General features: G+C 38.9%; 1 protein-coding gene and 1 non-coding gene across 7 annotated transcripts in view; one reads left to right on the top strand and one right to left on the bottom strand.

Annotated features, from left to right (window-relative positions):
• Positions 1-20,176, top strand: part of THADA (THADA armadillo repeat containing) — a 362,400-nt gene that overhangs the window by 166,544 nt on the left and 175,680 nt on the right. The window lies entirely within an intron of this gene.
• LOC116524349 lies at positions 14,748-14,851 on the bottom strand. Its single transcript, XR_004257292.1, has one exon. It is a non-coding gene; the product is annotated as a U6 spliceosomal RNA (small nuclear RNA).

The following is a 20,176-nucleotide window of genomic DNA, read 5'->3' as shown; positions in this document are numbered from 1 at the left end:
AATAGAGATATGCATCATTCTGATTTTTTAAAGAAAATCAAAATTATATACATACAAAATGAGGGCTATCTGGCTTCACAGCAGTTTTTGTGGGAGAAAAAATATCTTGGTGAATGAGATAGCTGGGTGAACCAAGAAAATGCAGTGTGACACTGTTGCTGCTTCCAGAGAGTGGAGGCTAGTCCCCCTGAACTCTGTTGGTTAGCCTAATGTTATTTACTTATTATCCTGTTCTGGGCTCCCCATTTGGGAAGGTCACTGATAAAACTAATATCTATTGAGGGGAAGTGACCAAGATGAGGAGGAAACCAAACATCTGGAAAGAGTTAGACTGGAGAAGACTTAGTGGCAACATGATCATGATCTTTATATACTTGAGAGGCTGCCATATGGCAGAAGACGCGTAACTTCTCTTTTTTGCCCCAATGGAAAAATGGAAGATACATTTCAGCTCTTATAAAGAAGAATTTTATGAAAATTAGTACTCTCTATCAAGGAAATGAACATATTTCTGTAATACTGAGCTTGCCCATCAGTGAAAGTGTTTTCAAGTTTTCAAGGAAACTGATCACATGTTAAGCGTATTTCTGCAGTGCACCTGAGGTTGGGCTGGATATCATCAAGGTGTCTGTTTGGGATGCCTTATTTCAGAATAGGTGAACACTTCAGCTATGGATTCTAAACGTGCAGTGAATGAAGTGATCAACCTGCCTCTAATCCTGTGACAATGTTTGTACATTTTTGTTTATGGCTCCCTTGGCCTCTCAAAGAAAAGAAGTTGGGGTGCAATTCTTGGCATGGCCCAAAAAGTCACAGTGGTTTACTCTTAAATGGTGCCCACCAGGAATTAATCTACTAAAATTAGCCTCTAAGTAACTTCTATAGCTGTGTTCTGGATAGTTCTGAAAACATATTTTTGGCCCATGAGATGTTATGTCTGAAAAGCATTCTTTATTAATTTAATTATCTTTCTTTGTGGTTGCCGTATTTTTCTCTATTCCAGATGTTGGCTTAAGCCACATTTGTTTTCTGACAAGCAAAGAAATACCTGAGTTTTTGAAAAGTTAGAGACGCTTTTCTAAAGAGTGGTTGTAATAGATAACTCTTTATTGTCCAAATTTCCCAAAGGATCTTCTTTGAAGAGAGTTGCCTGGAGAGAGAGTATAGCAGTCTCCAAGCTTTGCTCATTACAAGTAGAAACACCTGAGAATAGGGCGTTGCCAGTGCTGTTAACATAGAACTTCTTCCCCTGGCCAGCCTACATGTCCAAAACTACCTGGTTTGTGGTTACTACTAAATTCCATGAGGTTTAGAGAAGGGGATTATGGGAAAGGGGCATGCCCCTACCCTTCCCTCACTACCCAGCTATCCTAATCTGCTAACAGTTGTTGGGTGAAAAAAGGGATCTGCTACCCCATCTGCCTATGGAAACCCTGGCCCCTTGTTTCACTAGTGTGACTGATCCCAGGTCAGGCTTAAGACCAGATTGTTGAAGCACAGGTGTTCAGTGCTGCTCAGTTTTCTTCTTTGCTTATAGGCCAAACTTGCAAAACATGTAAATGCCCCCAGTGTTATCTTCCATGGGGTATTTGTATATTTCAGGTACATACATCTTGAAATAAAGCAGTAAAATTCTGATGGTGGCATTTTAGGCCTTGTATAGGGAGGATCTAGAAGCAGAGATTGGAAGGTTGTTTCCTAATGCTGGTGAAATTACATTGTTGGGACAGCTGCTTACTCTCCTCCTGGTTACTGTGCCTAGCACTTTATTTGGAGGGCTGGCTCATGGCTCTCTGAATTTCTGAATTCTACCCAGCGATAGCTGAGGTTTAACATGTAGCATAGAATTATGTTTTGTATTTTGTGTGTTTTTTTTGCAAATAGTTTTGGCATAAAAAGATACTTTGTCATCTGTCACCAATTTTTATCTGTTAGTTCCTAGATAGGGGCCTGGCCAACTTCATTTCTGGTGCCAGATCTCTTTAAAATCATTTTCTAAATATGTTTTTGAGCAAAAGGAATGAGGAATTCACCTCTTATGAAATGCATTGACAAAGCAAACTAGAAAAACAGAACTTGTAGGGACCAGCTTTTCTTAAATGTTATCTATTATACCAACAGGCCAGTTCAGGTCATGTTAGAACGAGTGATCTGATCTGCACACAGTCCCATTCTTAGGTGAAATTTCTGACAATGATGATAATCTATGGTCTATTGCTGCCATTCACACTAGAAGTTAGAATCTAATCAGTTAATTGATGAACCAAGTATTTGTTAAACATTCATTGTGTACCTAGCTCTAGTGTTAGGGTCTTGGGTAAGATGCAGAGTAAAGAAAAAGGTCTTTATGCTTAAAGAACTTACCGTCTAGCTAATAGCATAAAATACATGCTTGTGAACCTGACATCATGTATATTAATATACACTAAGGATTGAGGCCTACAAACAAGGGGAAGAGCATCAGTGGGTGGAGAAATCCAGGAGGCTTTCCCAAGTAGTAAGGCAGGAAAAAATGTGGGAGTTCAGCCTGCCATCTCAGGGACTTTTAAAAATCACCTGTGGTGATTAACAAGTCATGTGAGAGGAGTGAAGTCAGGGGGATCCAACAAGGGAAGATTGTGATCGAGAATTTTATGATTCATAACTTGGAGGGCATCATAAAGAGCTTTGCTTCCACTTGAACCAGGGGTGACCCAGGAAATTCACAAAATAAATAGTTTGCTGTTTAACAGGAGAAACCATTGATGGTGCATCTTTGGTAACTTTAAGAAAGAACAGTATTTGTCCTGAGTGTTGCATTTAAGTCTTGTGGAAGTGAAGAAATTGTAGTAGGAAAAAATTTAAATTTAGTAATATTTAACATTTTAAAATGTCTTAACAGTGTTTTTCCATACAAAGCTTTTATTTCCCTGTTCTTAAATTGTTTCTCAAAAATTGTAGTGAAGGTACTCAGCAAGGATTTTTAACGCCAAGTTAAAGGATTTCAGATTACCAAGCCCAAAATGCTGACTAATAAGCAGTCATCCTACACAGTAGGGAACATTTTAGATCAAAAATATATTTTTTCCTCCAGAAGAAAATAAGAATTGAGAAATAGAGTAAGAAGTTAAAGATAAATTATAGAAGGCTTCAAATAGGGACAAGGAAAAATAATGACATAGCATGTTGCGGTTATCTTTCCCTGACTGGAACAGTTTTTCCCTTTCCCTCTGGGCCTTGGCCCTCACCCATCTATTTCTAATCTTCTAGTAAAAACAAGCTTCATACGTTACATCAGCTGCTCAGGACACCTTCACCCTCACGTCCTTTTACTTTTTCCTTCCTGTCTTATTTTGTCACTCACTTTGAACATTGAGAGCCTTGACTGCTTATCTTGCCTTCCTCCCAGCCAGTTACAGACATCTCTTCACCATTTATTCTTGACTGTCACTTTAGATTGTGATCACTCTTCATCACCAGTTCATCCTTCCATTAAGTCTGTTTACTGAGGGCCTACTTTGTGCCCTTGCCCAACCCAGCACCCCTACTCTTATCACCTCTCGTTTGCAAGAGAAGATATGGAGGCCATCAGGTGTGAGCTCTCTCCATGGAGAAACCCACTGTACCTACCCACAGCCCTCTCCTTTGTTTTATAGCCAGACTCTTGGAAAAAGTGGTCTGTGTTTAGTCTCCACTTCTCCCCTCCCATTTATTCCTTAACGCACGCAGCCTGGCTGCTTCATCTACCGCCTCACTAAACTGCACCAACAAAGGTAAAATAGGAGTGACCTCCTTGTTAAAAAAGCCACTGGTTGCTTTTCACTCCTTATCATTTCTGCTTTTTCTCGGGAGTTTGACGCTATTGCAGAGTCCTTTCTTCTTGAGCTCTTTCTTCTGTGGCTTCTCTGGCTGTTGTTTCTTTCTCTCCTTGGAGAGCCCCCTTCCTCCTGCTGCCTCTCAAACGTTGGTGCACCTGTTTGTCCTTCCCTCAGACCTTTTCGTTTTCACTTTGCATGTTCTCTCTGGGGTTGCCACTGACCTACACTTATCTAGTCCTTGATCTAGAACTCACATAGAATCATAAGTTCAACTTTCTATTGGACAGCTCCTTCTGCATGTCCCACAGACACTCCCAAAATCGAGAATTTCAATTACGTCTGCACACTGAGGTTTGAGCAGCCTTCTTTTCGGGCCCAGTACAATGTCTGACATCATGCTCTACCTGGCTAGTTGCAGTCAGGGGCTTCTTGAAGGGAAGCATATCAGAATCAGGACTCAGGATGTCACAGAGGTTCCTCCCACTGTCAATGACTGTGGTCATGCATACCCAGTAACAAAGGCACATTTTTTAAAAAAAATCACTGACTTCCAAAAGCCCTCCAGTAAGTTTGAAGTGATCTGCTTTGCTTATGTTGATTATCATCAGTTTGAGGTAGCAATTAGTAGGTACTGGTACCTTTCTTTGGAGGTGGAAAAGCCAAGGCCCAGAGATAGTAGACGTAATATGCCCACAGTCAGAAAGTGACTTGGGAGTCAGGGTGAATTCATTTATTCATTCACTCAACAGATATTTATTGAAAACAATTATGTGTCAGGCACTAGAAATACAGTGGTGAATCAGACAGATAAGGTTTTTGGCATAATGAGGTATCCTTTTTGATGCTTCTTTTTTTTTTTGAGATGGAGTTTCACTCTTGTTGCCCAGGCCGGAGTGCCATGGCGTGATCTTGGCTTACCGCAACCTCTGCCTCCTGGGTTCAAGCAGTTCTCCTGCCTCAGCCTCCCAAGTAGCTGGGATTACAGGCATGCACCACCACGCCCAGCTAATTTTGTATTTTTAGTAGAGACAGGGTTTCTCCATGTTGGTCAGGCTGGTCTCAAACTCCCAACCTCAGGTGATCCACCCACCTCGGCCTCCCAAAGTGCTGGGATTATAGGCATGAGCCACCATACCCAGCCATGAGGCTTCTAATCTCTATCTTTTTTGCTCTTACTTTTTCCATCCTGGTTAGTGATAAATAATAATAATTAGTAAATGTTTACTATGAGCCAGGCAATATTTTAGGATTTTACACATATTAACTCTTTTAATCATGATGCCAACACCATCAGATCATTGCCGTTATTATGCCATTCCACAGAGCGGGAGAATGTTGAGAAGTAGGAACTTTAGAAATGTACCCTACCTACCTCATACTGCTAGTTAGGGACAAGGTGTGGTTTTGAACCTAAGCAGTCTGGCTCTAGAGCCCATGCTGTTAGCGACTGCTTTAGCTATTCTAGCTCTTAACATGGTAATACTTGCTTCTGCTCATGTGTTTATGATGCTGTATCTGTGAAGTGTGACAAGGTAGTTCTCAGCATGCCAAAATTAACCTGCAGCTTTAGCTAACAAACATCTGGACTTGCTTTGCTTTCTTGAGATTTCCCTCCTTGGGCATTTCATTGGTAGTAGTCTCATTTTCTAATCTGAAATCAGGAGAAAAGGAAGAAAAACTTGCAGTAAAGCTTAAGTGGTTGTGACAGGTTGCTAAATAAAACTGGCTCAACTGAAGTTTTGAGATTCTTGAGAAACACTGAGAATTTCTTACAAAAGAAATTTTCCTTATTATAGGAAATCATGGTTCATTGCACAGTTACAAGTGTCTTAGTAAAGAGAGAATGTGGCTTGAGGCTAAGAAGCATAAAATCTTAATGAGATTATTTGTGGGTTGCTATTTATGCATAATTTTTAAACTTGTAGAAACTGCTTTCTGCCTTTAGTATGTCATCTTAAATTTCCACTGCTTTACATAATTTTGAAAATCTTTAGAATTGCTAGAAAAAAAAAAAACGATAGTAGCAAATGTTTACATAAGAATTTAAGCTTACAATGTACTTTCACATATAGTAACTTGATGGTTTCTCTTTTTACTCTCTTAGAAAGAAAACAGTCATGAGCATATCAATTCATGTTGAAAATTTTTTAAACTGCCAGTGTTTTCTTATGTAGTAATTATAAACTGATTTGGAAAAAAAGGAAATCTAAGGCCGGGCGCGGTGGCTCACGCCTGTAATCCTAGCACTTTGGGAGGCCGAGGTGGGTGAATCACCTGAGGTCAGGAGTTCAAGACCAGCCTGTCCATTATGGTGAAACCCCATCTTTTTAAAAAAAAAAAATAGGAAATCTAAATCTGTGAAGTGTTTAAATTACTGAATAGTGTGAATGGAAGGTTTTATTACTTCAGATTGCACATAGTAACTTTAGGAAACTGCTTTAGTGGGTAAATAACAATAGCACCTGGTTAAGGTGTTAGTTGATCGTCTGTACTCCAAGGCCACTGAAGTGGGTTCACATCCCCCTTCATTGATCTGTTTTATGTTTTTTATGTACACAGTCCTACTTCCCACTTTTCGTTATCATCCAAAGATTACCAGCCAAAACCTGTGTGAAGGGTACATAGAGGATGAGACGTGTCCCCTGGGGTTTTTTTGCACGAGGGAAAATTCCTGATCTGAGACATTTGTGCCCTGACCCCGAGGCCCCAAGAGAGGCCACATTTTTGTCTACTTTAGATGAAAACTCTCAGTCCTACAGTAGGCTGTAGTTCAGCCTCAGTCTGAAAAATCACAAAACCAAATTTAGGTGTGCCCACATTAATGAGATTCTTTCTGTTCAGTCTCTACAGTGTCCAGAGCATTAACAAAATACAGATTTGTATGAAGTATACAGGCTCCTGTGGAAATAAGCCTGCTCCCTTTCAGTTATCATCATCATACAGGAAAGAACCATCTGTTTTAGTAGAAACTGCGGAAATATATCTAGGTAGCCAAGGAAAAGTTGAATTGTTACTGAAGGTTATGTCAGCACAGATGAGAAAAGAATTTACAAGGCAATGGGCAGAAAATATTTTCAGAAACTAATCCATCTTTTTGGGTGATGTGTGAGCAGCATTTGTCTGTTTCTTGCTTGAATGTTTGTTCATTTTTTTCCCCAGAAAGATGCCTTTGCCGTAAAACTAGAGTTTAAGGCTCAGCTGCTTTCTGGTTTGGATAAAATGAAAAGTAAAACTTGATTTAATACCAATTATTATCTGCATAAGTCTACTGAAAAGAAACTTTAAAAATATAATTCTTTTTTCTAGTTAAGCTTCAGGGTCATATAATTAATATAATTCCATCATTTATTATCCCCCCACCCACCCTTTTTTTCTTCATGATTTAAGGCATTAGAACTTAATTTGTAGCCAGAATGATAACTGGACTTAGGAAAAACTTTAAAAGACTAGGGAGAGATTTGCATTCTGCTGCATGGTTGAACACGTCACTAAAGTAGCAGCTTTAGAATGCCGTGTCCCTATAGAATTGCCTGTTGAAAACTAGCCAGCAGAGCAGCTTCCCTGTGCCCTCCTCCTTGCCTGACCCACTGTGAAGTGTCACGAGGGCCCTGGATATAAACCTCGGGGGCTCTACAGCCTGACAGAAGAGAACTATTGTTGCTGGGCAATCCGTGATCTGGCACAGAAGCCCCAGGCTGTAGATTTTGGAATTGACCGGCCACCCTGGCCCAACCTTGGATAAATAGTCCTGGGTTCTAAGCAGCATGAAGAATTTAAATTCCAGTTTTTTCCTGAGTCCTTCCATAACCAGTCCATGACACTGTCATGAGGTCTGAGTGGAGTGCCCATGTTTGGAGAGAGAATAAAGGGAGCACCTTCTGTATAACGGATGCACACTCCCATCAACAGTCCCCTTTTCCCTAGGAATGAAGCCACAGGAAGGGCCAGATCTGACTCCACTGTAGCCACTGACGCAGACCAGCTTTACCCCTAGGATAATTGAAACCTAGAGGTCAGATATTAAATGATCTGACAGGGCATAAGCAGTGCCCTCTGCCCACTGAATTTTCTCAGATGCCTCCTCCATTGTGAGCTAAACCTTGGAGATTTTCATTCTTTTAGTATATGGTTTTGATCCCTTCTAAAAGGAACAGCTCAGTGGGACATAAATTACTTAAAGTTATTAGTAATCATTTATACCATAGCATGAATTAGTTTAAGTTTCTCTGGTTTTGACAGGAAGATAAATAGAATACAATTGGGGAGAAGATGTAGAACTCGAAACAAAGGGAGAAAGCAAGTTGCCACCTTTGGAAGACTGCAGTGATTTCTTTCCCATTGGAATTTGCTTTTGTGTTTTCAGTGAAACAGGGCATCCTATTTTCCATTTACCTCTCCTTTCTGACAGGGGAAGACTTGGAGTGTTTTTTTTCTTTTTTTTCTTAAACGGCTTTGACTCTTTCTTACCCCTTCTAGATGTAGTTCCATTTCCTTCTTAAGATGAAAGCTGTCTTTGTTCCCTCCCAGAATAGTTCCAAGCAGCAGAACACAGTGAATCCTTCCAGATAAAAGACCCTACTGATAAAATGCCAGATTGTTATCAGAGAAGCAGTGAGGGGAGTCAAGTCCCTACCATTAATTACCTGGTTATAGTTTTGTTTATATCCTGTTCATTTGGGGCATGTTTTCCTTGGACAGTTTCTAGTCTGTGTTCTGAACTGCAGTCTGAAGTTTGTAAAAATCCCAAAGCTCAAGGAATAGTGGGTTCCTTATTTTCTGAAAGGTTTAATAGCAGGGGAGAGAAGATCAAAGTTTCTATCTTTCATCTGGAAGGAAGTAGACAAATGCTTCATTTTGGTAGTTCACTCCTCACCTCAAGCATACAAACTATAGTATGTTGGATGAACTCTGACTTCAAATACCTAGCCAAGAGGTTACCTGGAAATAGAATGACATTTATCTCTGTGAAGCCATGAGTATCAACCAATGAATGACTAGATATCCATGTATCAAGGCCAGCATCCAGTGGAATCTAAAATAAAACTACTTAATAAGTGTACTTGATGTCACTGAACCGTACACTTAAAAATGGTCAGAATGGTAAATTTTATGTTATGTGTGCTTTACCACAACAAAAATAATTATTACTTGCTTCCTGACAGCTCCAGTACTTCAGTCACAGTTGGAAATACAGTTGGCCCTCATCCAATCATTTATGGATTCAACCAACTGTAGATCAGAAAGCATTCAGAGAAAAGATAAAAACACAACAATAAAATACAATGCTAATTTAAAAACAATACACTATAACAACTTATGTAACATTTATATTAGGTATTATAAGTATTCTAGAGATTATTTAAGGTGTACCAGAGGATATACATAAGTTATATGCAAATACTGTGCATAGTTTACGTGATGGACTTCAGCATCTCACAAGTCCTAGAACCAATCCTTTTAGGATTCTGAGAGGCAACTATACCATATGGGTGGGCTGCATGACCCACATTATTTTGAATGGGACTGCTGTTGCATATAAAGCATTATGTATCCATTTAAGAACTGTGGGACTGTGGGACTTCAGTAAGGTACCAAATACCTTACTAAACAAGACGAAGAGACCATTCCACCATCATATGAACATACTAGGAAGTTTGGGATTGGAAAAAAGCCCTTTCTATCTTGAAAGTGATTGACTCTGAACCATGATAGCCACTCTCCTTCCACAAATGAACCAAAATAAGTGGGAGTGGGCCTCTTGATGGCTGAAATAGTAGTGCCTAAGGCTTTGATTCTGAAATAGTGGCATTGAAATGGTCCACGACTAGAAATGTAGTATTAGGTAAGATAACCCCATCGTGGTATCTGGCAGCTATTAAAGTAGCCAAGCATATCTTTCTTGTCCATATTCAATTTGTATCTCACCTTATGCTGCTATATTAGATTCTGTCTAAAACCCAACCCATCTTTAAGACTGCTGACTTACGATTCAGCCAGCCCTCCTAGCCTCACTGGTAATGGGGCGGTGGGGGCGGTGGGGTTTTAGGACTAGACTGTTGTGTTTTTCTCATTAAGCCAAGAAACTTCTCAGATCCTGCAAACGTGTGACCTGGTGACATAGCCACAGTATGAATTTTAGGATAGAAAGAAAGAAGAGAAGGGGAAGGGGAAAATAAAGAAAATAGCCCTATTAGATAGCTACAGTATGAATTTTTAGGATAGAAAGAAGAGAAGAGGGGACAGAGAGAAAGAAAGAAAAATAACACTATTTCAAATCATGAAGCGGTTTTTATGGCTAACCCCAAATGCCATAAACTCAGAACTCTGACTAAAAGATGTCTCTTTTTTTCCCTGTAAGTGTGTATACATGAACTCATGCACTCATTCCTGTCATCATTTAAAGGTAGTTGTGAGGTGTTCATTATGATTTCAATACTTTTCACATATTTAAATTTAGTATTTTCTTTATAAAAGTCTAGAAAATATAGGAACTTAGGAAGAAGTTAAGGTAAACTTCAAATACATAAAAGCTCACTTTGAATGTAAACAAGTAAAAACAAGCCCTGACCTTCTAGAGGTAAGAAAAATTGGAATTAAATGTATTCTTTAGGAAATAAAGACTTTGCCAAGAATAGCATGGTTAGTTATAGCAGTCTGGTGTGGAAGGTGTGTCTTTTAAAAAATAAGATTTCTTTACTTTCTTCTTGACTAATGTTTTTGTCAGAAGAACCATTTGAATAATAAATGAAATGCTTTGAAGTATATCGGGGAGTGGAGAACTTTCCTGTGACTTGTACGAGCTGGTGTTACAGATTATAAACTAAGAGATGCCAAATTCCACTAGTTTACCCAGGATCTGAATACTAGCAAATGTAGTCAAAGCCATAGAAATATGCTGATGAAATCATGAAAATGAACAGAGGTGATCCAGATTGTTTAATTTCTTTTGAAATGCTATATTTATTAGATTTTAGCACCCAAAACTTAAACACTATTGAATTTCACACATAGCACTTTATTTTTAATCTTGGGTTGAAGGTTATGGCCTTGGCATGACTGAAGAGTGACTCATACAATTTGCACTGACTTTATTAGTATTATTATTATTTTGATAGGCAAGGAGGAAAGCTGGGGAGTAAGATGATACTGAATTGAGGCTAAATTTGTTAACTGATTGAGTTCAAACGGAAATAAAGAATATCACTTTATTTTCTTCCTTTTATATTCATTTGTATACCCCCTGTGAAGACTTTGAATGATACTTATGCTTAAAATGCAACATAAAATATCTCCAGATCATCAAAATTGGCAGTGGGGATTAGCAGTATTTTCTTCTAGTTAATGTCTCAAACTCTGCCACAGCTGAGATCTCATCACCTGGACACTTTGAAGGAGTAACCAGTATTCTTTATTGACATGTTTCCCATCTTAAAATACAATCACCATGAAATTAATATACTAAGCCTTGGTCACATCCAGGGAAAGACTTGAAGGTAATGTGATTCTCCTAATTAGTAACCTAATTAAATGCTAGAGGGCTTCAGCTATATAGTAATATACCGTGCTTCTGAACAAAGATACCACCACCATTGAAATTGTATACTTGTAACACTAGTATATTTTTCATTAGCGGCAGGGTATAGGTGTGTGTAATCAGTTTTGTTTCATCTTTAAACTTTGCACAGTACTCTCCATTGTGCATTCGTTTGGAATATATTAGAGATTAGTCCACTGATTTCGCTTCTGTTTGTCAGAATTTAGGGTAACTAAAACTGGTATGAGTTGAAAATTATCTTTTCATGATGGAGTAAGCAAATTAAAAGGCTGTTCAAAATATTAGAAAGCAGGTTTAATCAAATCAGGATGGGGAGAGGGGAATCTTTTACCTTAATAACCACTGCAAAATCATACCGCTAAAAACAGCAAGTGAGTTTATTAAAGCTGACCCAACAATTTGGCATCACTTGGTTGAATAGTTGGAATTGTCAGTTATACTTAAAATGAATAAAATTGAATTTCTTTTAGTATGTGCTGCTGTTGTTCATTTTTATGGTGGTAAAAATATCAGAGATGGAAAACACTCGTTTTTGGGACTAGCATAAGCTCTAGAGTGAGACAGACTTTGTATCCCAGCTTCTGTATTTATTCCCTTTGTGAGCTTGGGCAAGCCAGTTAACTTCTCCGAGCCTGTCTAGAACATGTGAAAGATTCAGAACATTGTCCTAAAAAATTTTTTTTGTTTTTTAATTCTTGTGTGATTAATTATTAGGATTTAAGTGTTTATTGATTTTACTTTTTAAAAGAGCGCAAGGATACATTAATTCTCGTAAAAGTTTAAAAGAAATAGCTGGGCTTGTTTAATCTGAGGAAGAGAAGACTTGAGATGTTTTGGAGTTGGAGCTGGAGGCTAAGAAAACAAGACGGATGTATAATAACTTTTCTAATGTATATGAAAGGTTATTCTTTTAAAAACAACTTTATTGGTGTATAATTGATGTAAAATAAACTGCACATGTTTAAAGTACACAATTTGATATTTTTATATACCCATAAAACCGTCATCACTGTCATGATAATGAGCCTAACCATCACCCATTGTAATCCTTACCCAACCTTCCCTCCCCAACTTCCCTGGCAATGGTGGTTGTATGTTCTGTCACTGTAGATTAATTTGCATTTCCTAGAATTTTATGTAAATGGAATCTTACAGGATGCATTCTATTTTGTCTGGCTTTTTTACTTAGTATAATTATTTTGAGATTCAGCCATGTCATTATGTGTATCCATAGCTTGTTTCTTTTTATTGCCAAACAGTATTACATTGTATGGATATACCGCAATTTGTTTGTGTACTTACCTGTTGAATGACATTTGTGTTGTGTCCATCAACTAGCAACAAATAAGTTGCTAGGAACCTTCATGCACAAGTCTTTCTATGGACTTAGGCTTTCATTTCTCTAGTGTAAATACACAGGAATTGAGCAGGTGAGGTGAATGATAGGTATATTTTTAACTTTTTAAGAAACTGTCAATTTGTTTTTCCCAAGTGATTATACATTCCCATTAGTAGAGTATGAGAATTCTAGTTGTTCCATATCCTAGCCAACACTTGGTATGCTCAGTCTTTTTAACTTTAGCCTTTCTAGTGAGTATATAGTACTATCTCACTGTGGTTTTAAACTTCACTAATGACTAAGGATGTTGAGCATCTTTACATGTATTTGGCATTCATATATCTTCTTTGCTGAAGTGTCTGTTTGAAGCCCAATTTTTCTGTAAGGTTGTTTGCTCTCTCCTTCCCCCCTCCCCATCCCTTTTTTTTTTTTTTTTTTTTTTTTTTCCAATTAGGAGATGAGGTCTTGATCTGCCACCCTGGCTGGAGTACAGTGGTACAGTCACAGCTTGCTGTATCCTTAACCTCCTAGACTCAAGTGATCCTGCTGCCTCAGCCACCTGAGTAGCTAGGACTACAAGTATATTCCACCATATTATTATTTTTTTGTAGAGACAGCCACTTTGCCCAGGCTGGCCCAGGCTGGTCTCAAACTCCTGGCCTCAAGCAGCCCTGCTGCCTTGATCTTCCAAAGTGCTGGGATTACGAGTGTGAGCCACCATGCCTGGCTTTGTTTTCTTCTTATTCCAAATATATTTTGGAGACAAGTCTTTTAGACATAGATTTCTTTCTTTCCCTGGCATGTGGCACCAGAAAAATTAAATTGCAGCAAGAAAAAGTATAATTATACTTAAGGAAGTATTTTTTTGACTGGCAGTGTAAACATGGGCACTGGGATAACCAAAGGAGGATGTCAGACTTTCTCAGGGGGTATTTAAAAACTGACTGACAATATTCTGTTTGGGATACTGTAGGCATGCTGAAATATGACTCAACTTACCTAATTGCAGTTTTCATTTGAGAAAAAATACCTTGAATGAGTCTATTGCTAATATCTCAATATCGGTTGCTCTTTTGTGTCATTTTTCCAGGCCAAAAAACCAATTTTTGGGAATTTTTCAAAACTTTCCTTGTACTTTATTATTTTTAAAACTCATTCTTTCTGGTTTTATGAAGTGTTGCTGTGAAACATGAGGAGGGTCATTCAGGGGCATTAATTAGCTTTAGCAAAAACAAATTGCAGTCTCTGCAAACCAATCAAATTAAAAGAAATCCTCAAATTTCTCTCATATAGCAGTAGCACCAATCATTGTTTTAGCTGATGGCATTGGAAAGATTCAGTTAACCCTCTGTAGATGCAAAATAATTAGTGAGATTCTAGAGAAGAGGTTCTACATGATGAAAGGAGTTGGAGGTGTGCGTTAATGACGGGATTCCGGTAAAAAAAGAGTAAAGGGTGCGTTAACGACTGGATTCCAGTATTATTAATGAAGAGTTTTCCTGTGTGTAGAAAACACTGGTCATTTGTCTGCAACTCCACGGAGGCTCAAACTAGAGAAAATTGGCTCCAACTATAGAAAGACTGAGTACGGTTAGTGTTAGACATAAAACTTTTATTATTAGCATTAATATTACGAGATTAAGCAATGGAGCAAGTTAAGAGAGGTCATAATGATATTTTAAAATAAAAAAAGATAGCTATCTGCCTGGAATGTTTAAACATCCATTACTGAATTTTGTTATTGAAGGTGACTTTAGAGGTCACTTATTCTTACAGACTTTTACGGATGAGGATGTGAAAGGACATTATGTAACTTGCTGTGGCCACATTGTTAGATACTAATATTTTAATTTGAAGATATCTTAAAAGTAGCCTTTCGTAAGAGACACGAAGGAAACCGTGTAAGTGCTTCTGCTTTACAATAGGTTTCACTTCACCAAAAAAGTCACTTAAAGCTGATGACTGTATATTTTTTCCTAAGCCCATGAAGATTCTGCCAATGTGCTGACATGTATGTGTCTTTTCTTGTCATTAGAAATGCTGAAGATTTTTATTTGGGCATTTCAAATTTGTCTTTAAATAAATACTATGCTTTGCGCAGGGGCCATGCTAATCTCGGTATTGTTCCAATTTTAGTATATGTGCTGCTGATGCGAGCACAAAAATTTTTTTTTATTTGATTTTTTTTTCCATTTTATTGCATTTTAGGTTTGGGGGTACATAAGAAGAACATGCAAGATTGTTGCATAGGTACACACGTGGCAGTGTGATTTGCTGTCTTCTTTCCCATCACCTACATCTGTCATCTCTCCCCTTGCTATCTCTCCCCAACTCCCCACCCCCCACCATCCTTCCCCTATTTCCCCCCAACTGACCCCAATGTGTGGTGCTCCCCTCCCTCTGTCCATGTGTTCTCATTGTTCAACACCCACCTATGGGTGAGAACATGCGGTGTTTGATCTTCTGCTCTTCTGTCAGTGTGCTGAGAATGATGGTTTGGTTTCCAGGTTCATCCATGTACCTACAAAGGACACAAACTCATTGTTTTTGATGGCTGCATAATACTCCATGGTGTATATGTGCCACATTTTCCCTGTCCAGTCTATCATCGATGGGCATTTGGGTTGGCTCCAGGTCTTTGCTATTGTAAACAGTGACAAGCACAAAATTAATAGTATTCTTTGAATGACTGTTGAATGACAGGTAAGTGATTTGACCTGAGGTGGTCAGTACTGATGGAGGATATCAGGGGACACTGCCACAGCCTTTGTGGAACTGTCGCAGTCTGACGTGGAGTTCTTCATAAACTGTTGGTTGATGGCTACAACTTGGTGGATGTCTTGCTTCAAAGTCCTGGTGATTAATTTGTCTTCCTTAAAGATAATATTTTATAAAGCTTTAGGCTTTGTTTTGTTTAACATTAGTTAGAACAGGAGGAAACATATTTAGACTACCAATTCCTTATATATGAGACCTGCAAATATAAGTTCCAGCCATTGAAATTAGTGGGATAAATTGCCTGTAAAGGTTTCCTCATTCATTATCACAATAACAAAAATATTGGCACAGGGCATTTTATTTGGTTGTGGTTACATTTTATTTAGGACTTCATCATTCTTTTTATGTTCCCACCAGACTACCTAGAGTGAAAACTCACATATGTTTATATAATACTATGTACTTTATTTTAAAGGGTTTATCTGAGTACTAAAAATAAGAGAAAATATTTTAAAGTACCTAGCACATTGCTTGGCATCTGGCAGACATTCATTAAATGTTCTTACCTTCAATTCCTTTTTTCCTTCCTTCTTTTAGCATGGATATCAGAATCTTTTAGAAATGTAACAGATTCTTGTCAAAAGGGAAGTTAATAAAATTCATGTATGTTGACCATTCCCTTGACTCACAGGATGTTTAGATTGTCTAAGATTTTAATATCATTTCAGAGATAATCACCTGAAAAGTTAAATTGATCAATGAAAAATATACTCAGCACCTATGATTTGTCCAGTCTGGGGCTAGAAGTAGGGTGCTTTGAATACCAGAATAAGAATATGTATTTAATGTGACAATAGAGCGCTATCCTAGGTTCTAGAAAATTTGAAAGCTAGAAAAAAGTTTTTTAATGGCAATAAAAACATTCCTTTCTAAACCTCCTATCTATATGTAGTAGGGTTACATATTAATAGGGTTTACAAAAATAAGATGGTAAAGTCTCTCTGTTCCTTTGTGTAGTGTCTTAAAATCACCATTCATTTGTTTGTGAACTGAAAAATCAATCACTATAAATATGGAATCTCTTGCTCTAAAGGATAATGGCGTGAGTTTTAACTGTATTAAATCACTTTGAGAACTTGGCCTTTGAGCAGTGACCAACACCAAAGGAAAGCCAGTCTGTTACTGATTTCTCAGACCCATCCACTGCGTGCAAGGAAAGGAGGAGACATGCTGAGAGGCCAAGTATTATTATATTCAGCCCCTTTAAAGACTCAGTGGCTGCCTGAATGTGCTCGTTTCTTGGTTGTTTGTGGAGCCAGAGCAGAAACATCATGAAAGGTTTCGCAATTGAGACGGATGTGCTGCTCTTGCAGTCTGCATATGCTGCAGCCCAGCTCCTGCCTTGCACGCAGCTCATCCCAGCCCAAGAACCCCAAGGGTAGATCTGGAATACTTTTCTAGATCTTGCATGAGAAGAACAGTAGACCAGAGTGTGGCTCATTGGTACAGGGTCAGAGAGAAACCCCTCAAGTAGGCTGGGAGGGAAGATGATGCCAACATTTCAAACTAAGTCTAGGGGTTATTTTTATTTGCTTAGGAAAGACATTTTCTACAGCTTCCATTGTCTTTGTATGTATTTTGCTATGAATTCTTTTCCATGTTTTTCCCAGAGTCAGGAAAGAATTATTGCTAAGGTATAGCACACTTCAGTGCCCCTGAGAAAAATCTCCTTCCCAGCTGTCTAAAACATTTGGTTGGGATCTGAAAATTTTGGTTTCAAATTATATTTTTTGTTGTCTCAAAAAATGATGAAACATTTAATGAAATTTCAAATGAAATGTAATTTTCATTCTCTACATTTTGATCAGCAGGTAACCAGAAATCAACGTTCGGAAATTATGCATCTTTTCATTTATTTAAGAATATTTCTAATTCTGAACAATTAAAGCACATTGTTTACAGAGCTTTTAATGTAACTACCACATTGTATACCTTCACCCCTCCCTGTTGGAAAATACCCTTGCCTTATTTCCTAGCACTGAAAGGAATGGTATGAATGCAGGTAGCCATAGCCATTGCATCTGATACTCAGTGTTTCTGCCATCAGGTCACTGAATGCCATGCGCACTTCTTGCTGGGGCAAGTGGAGGGATGCCCAGATGACGGAGGCTGATTTCTAGTTCCCAGCAGCTGATATTTCACTGGAATGAATAGTCTGTGCCCCGTCAGCCTGGGTCATTGGGAGGCAGTGTGAAGGTGACCCCAAGAGCGTGCTGTTTTCTGAGGCTTAGACTCTGTGGTTGGGCTTGTCTCAAGTGGTCACACACTACAGTTTTCAGATGTTCTGTTGTGGCATATGATTGTTGGCATTTCTTCCTAGATTTTTTTTTAAGGGTTTAACATGTTGCTTTGAATTAATTTGCAGAGAGCTTTGAGTGGCCCGATAGATACATATTTAAAGTAAACATTCTATCTGAAGTTACTTTGTGTGTATGTCCATCCGCTCTGGAAATGTGCAATTTTTAGCTTAGCTACTGTCTACAACTCTTATTTCCTCCTTGCTACCCAAACCAAGGATTTTAAAGAGTCAAACTTTAAAAGCCCCGAACTCATTACTTTTCTAAGAAATATATTTCAATAAAGAAATCCATGAGCTATGCAGAGAGCAAGCTTATAGTCAGTGCATCTTCTATGTGCTAGCAGTTTGAGTTGCAGGAAAAGGAGCAACTAGTTCAGGTGGTGGTGGTAGATCCTTTGATGAATGGAATGTTGGCATAGGAAGAACAAGTAGAGAGTGGCAACCTTGGCCATCACTGAACTCACCTGAGAATGTGGGAAGGGGGCTTCAGGAATGCCACATTTATAACAAAAACATATTTAATAGTTACAGGACATGCAGAAATATCTGCTTTTTCCAATTCACTGGATATGGACGTTTTAAAAATATATATATTTTTTGTGGTTTCTCTTTTTTATGCATACGCACATACCCATATGCATATGCACATGTGGGTACATGTATGTGTTTTCCTGAAGGCAAGGTTTGAGACTATGAACCATATCCCACAAAAAAGAAAAAGAAGTCTGGGTATAATAATGGTAGAGTTGACAGAAAATAGACTTGGACCCTGTACCAGGCGAATAAACCAATGAGTTTCACATTAACAAGTTGAATAGGCCCCAAAGAAACTCAAGCCTCCTCTCCTTTCCAACTCATTTAGAGGGGAGAGAGGTGGGTCGGCCTTTGTGAGCACTGGGAGCCTGTTTCATACAGGCCAGGCTCTGTTTCCTCAGCCATTTGTTGAGACAGAGAACACTAGGACAAACAATTTGTAAATATGTATAAAGGTTTATTTTCAAATTATTCCACCTGCCTGTCTTCAAGGCATTTTATTTTCATGCATTATTTCATTTAAGCTTCACAACAGCCCTATGAAATAAGCCCTCTTCCTTTTCCCCATTTATAGAAGATAAAAATTTAGGAGGTTTACATTTAAAGTCACACACTAGTAAGTGTCAGAAGTCGGATGTAAACTTAGGTCTGCTGGATTCCAGAGCATGTTCTTAATGCCTGTCTGTGTGCTCTGTGGTCAAGAACTATGAAGATCCTGTTTCTGTTCTCAAAGTCATTTCAGTCTAGCAGACGTGATGATGCCTGAGAGCTACTTTGGCATAGGTCAGTGAGCTGCACTGCCTGCTATGGCAGAGCTCAATATGCAGTTGCAGTAGGCAGAGGGAAGGAAGTGATTGATTCTGATCAGAGGAGGTACAGTAAAGTTTCCCAAAAAAGGTAATACTTTAGCAGAGGCCAGGCACTGTGGTTCATGCTTATAATCCCAGCACTCTGGGAGGCCAAAGTGGGAGGAGCGCTTGAGGCAGGTGTATGAAACCCTGTCTCTACTTAAAACAAAAAAATGAACTAGGTATGGTGGCATACGACTGTAATCCCAGCTACTCAGGAGGCTGAGGTAGGAGGATCACTGGAGCCCAGAAATCCAAGGCTTCAGTCAGTTATGATCTTGCCATTGAACTCCAGCCTGAGTGACAGAGTGAGACCCTGTCTCTAAACAAAAATGTAATACCTTAGCATAGTTCAGAAGATAAAGAGTACAAGAGTAAAAGGACATTATTCTAGAGAGAATAATATTCAGTTGGCTTGCCAACAAAAGATATATAGAAAGAAAGATTTTTTGAAAGGAGTGTAATCCAGAGCCTCAGCCTGCTGTGTCTCACCCAGCCTTTAGAGACGGCCTGTAAGGTAGGGTGGTCTCAGCTTTCGGTTGTCGGTAGATGACCATTTCCCAAGAGCTGACAGCCATGCTGTAGGACAAACAGACCATAATGGCATGGCTGGCATTGTTGAGTAACTTTAGTGAGACGTTTGATGGGGTATGTTGTGGGGGAATGGGGTCAGGGTCAGACATAGCTGTTTTGGATTCAGCCCAGCTCCGAAGATGCTAACCGCTTGGTTAAATAGGGACATCTAGAGCAAGTAGATGGTCCTTTTCATCATTGGCAGAAGTTTGGGGGCCTTTGTTTTGTACATGGTACAGCCTCACCTGAAAAGTAAGAAGCAGGACTGGAGGTGGGCCCAGAAATGGGGAGGAGCTGGGGGAATGTTAATGAGGTAGAATGGAAGAGGATTTTGGCTGGATCCTGAAGCCATTTGGAGACTTTGAAGCCTCTGGTTCCTGTGACCTACGGGAACTTGCCCAATGCTGCTGAGCCTTAAAGTTTCCTCCCCTACATGGCCTACAAAGTTTCTCT

This window comes from Sapajus apella, unplaced genomic scaffold (genome assembly GCF_009761245.1).
Source record: "Sapajus apella isolate SASKATOON/1434 unplaced genomic scaffold, GSC_monkey_1.0 scaffold44, whole genome shotgun sequence".
In the NCBI taxonomy this organism is placed as follows: domain Eukaryota; kingdom Metazoa; phylum Chordata; class Mammalia; order Primates; family Cebidae; genus Sapajus; species Sapajus apella.
This window is presented reverse-complemented; position numbering and strand designations above follow the sequence as displayed.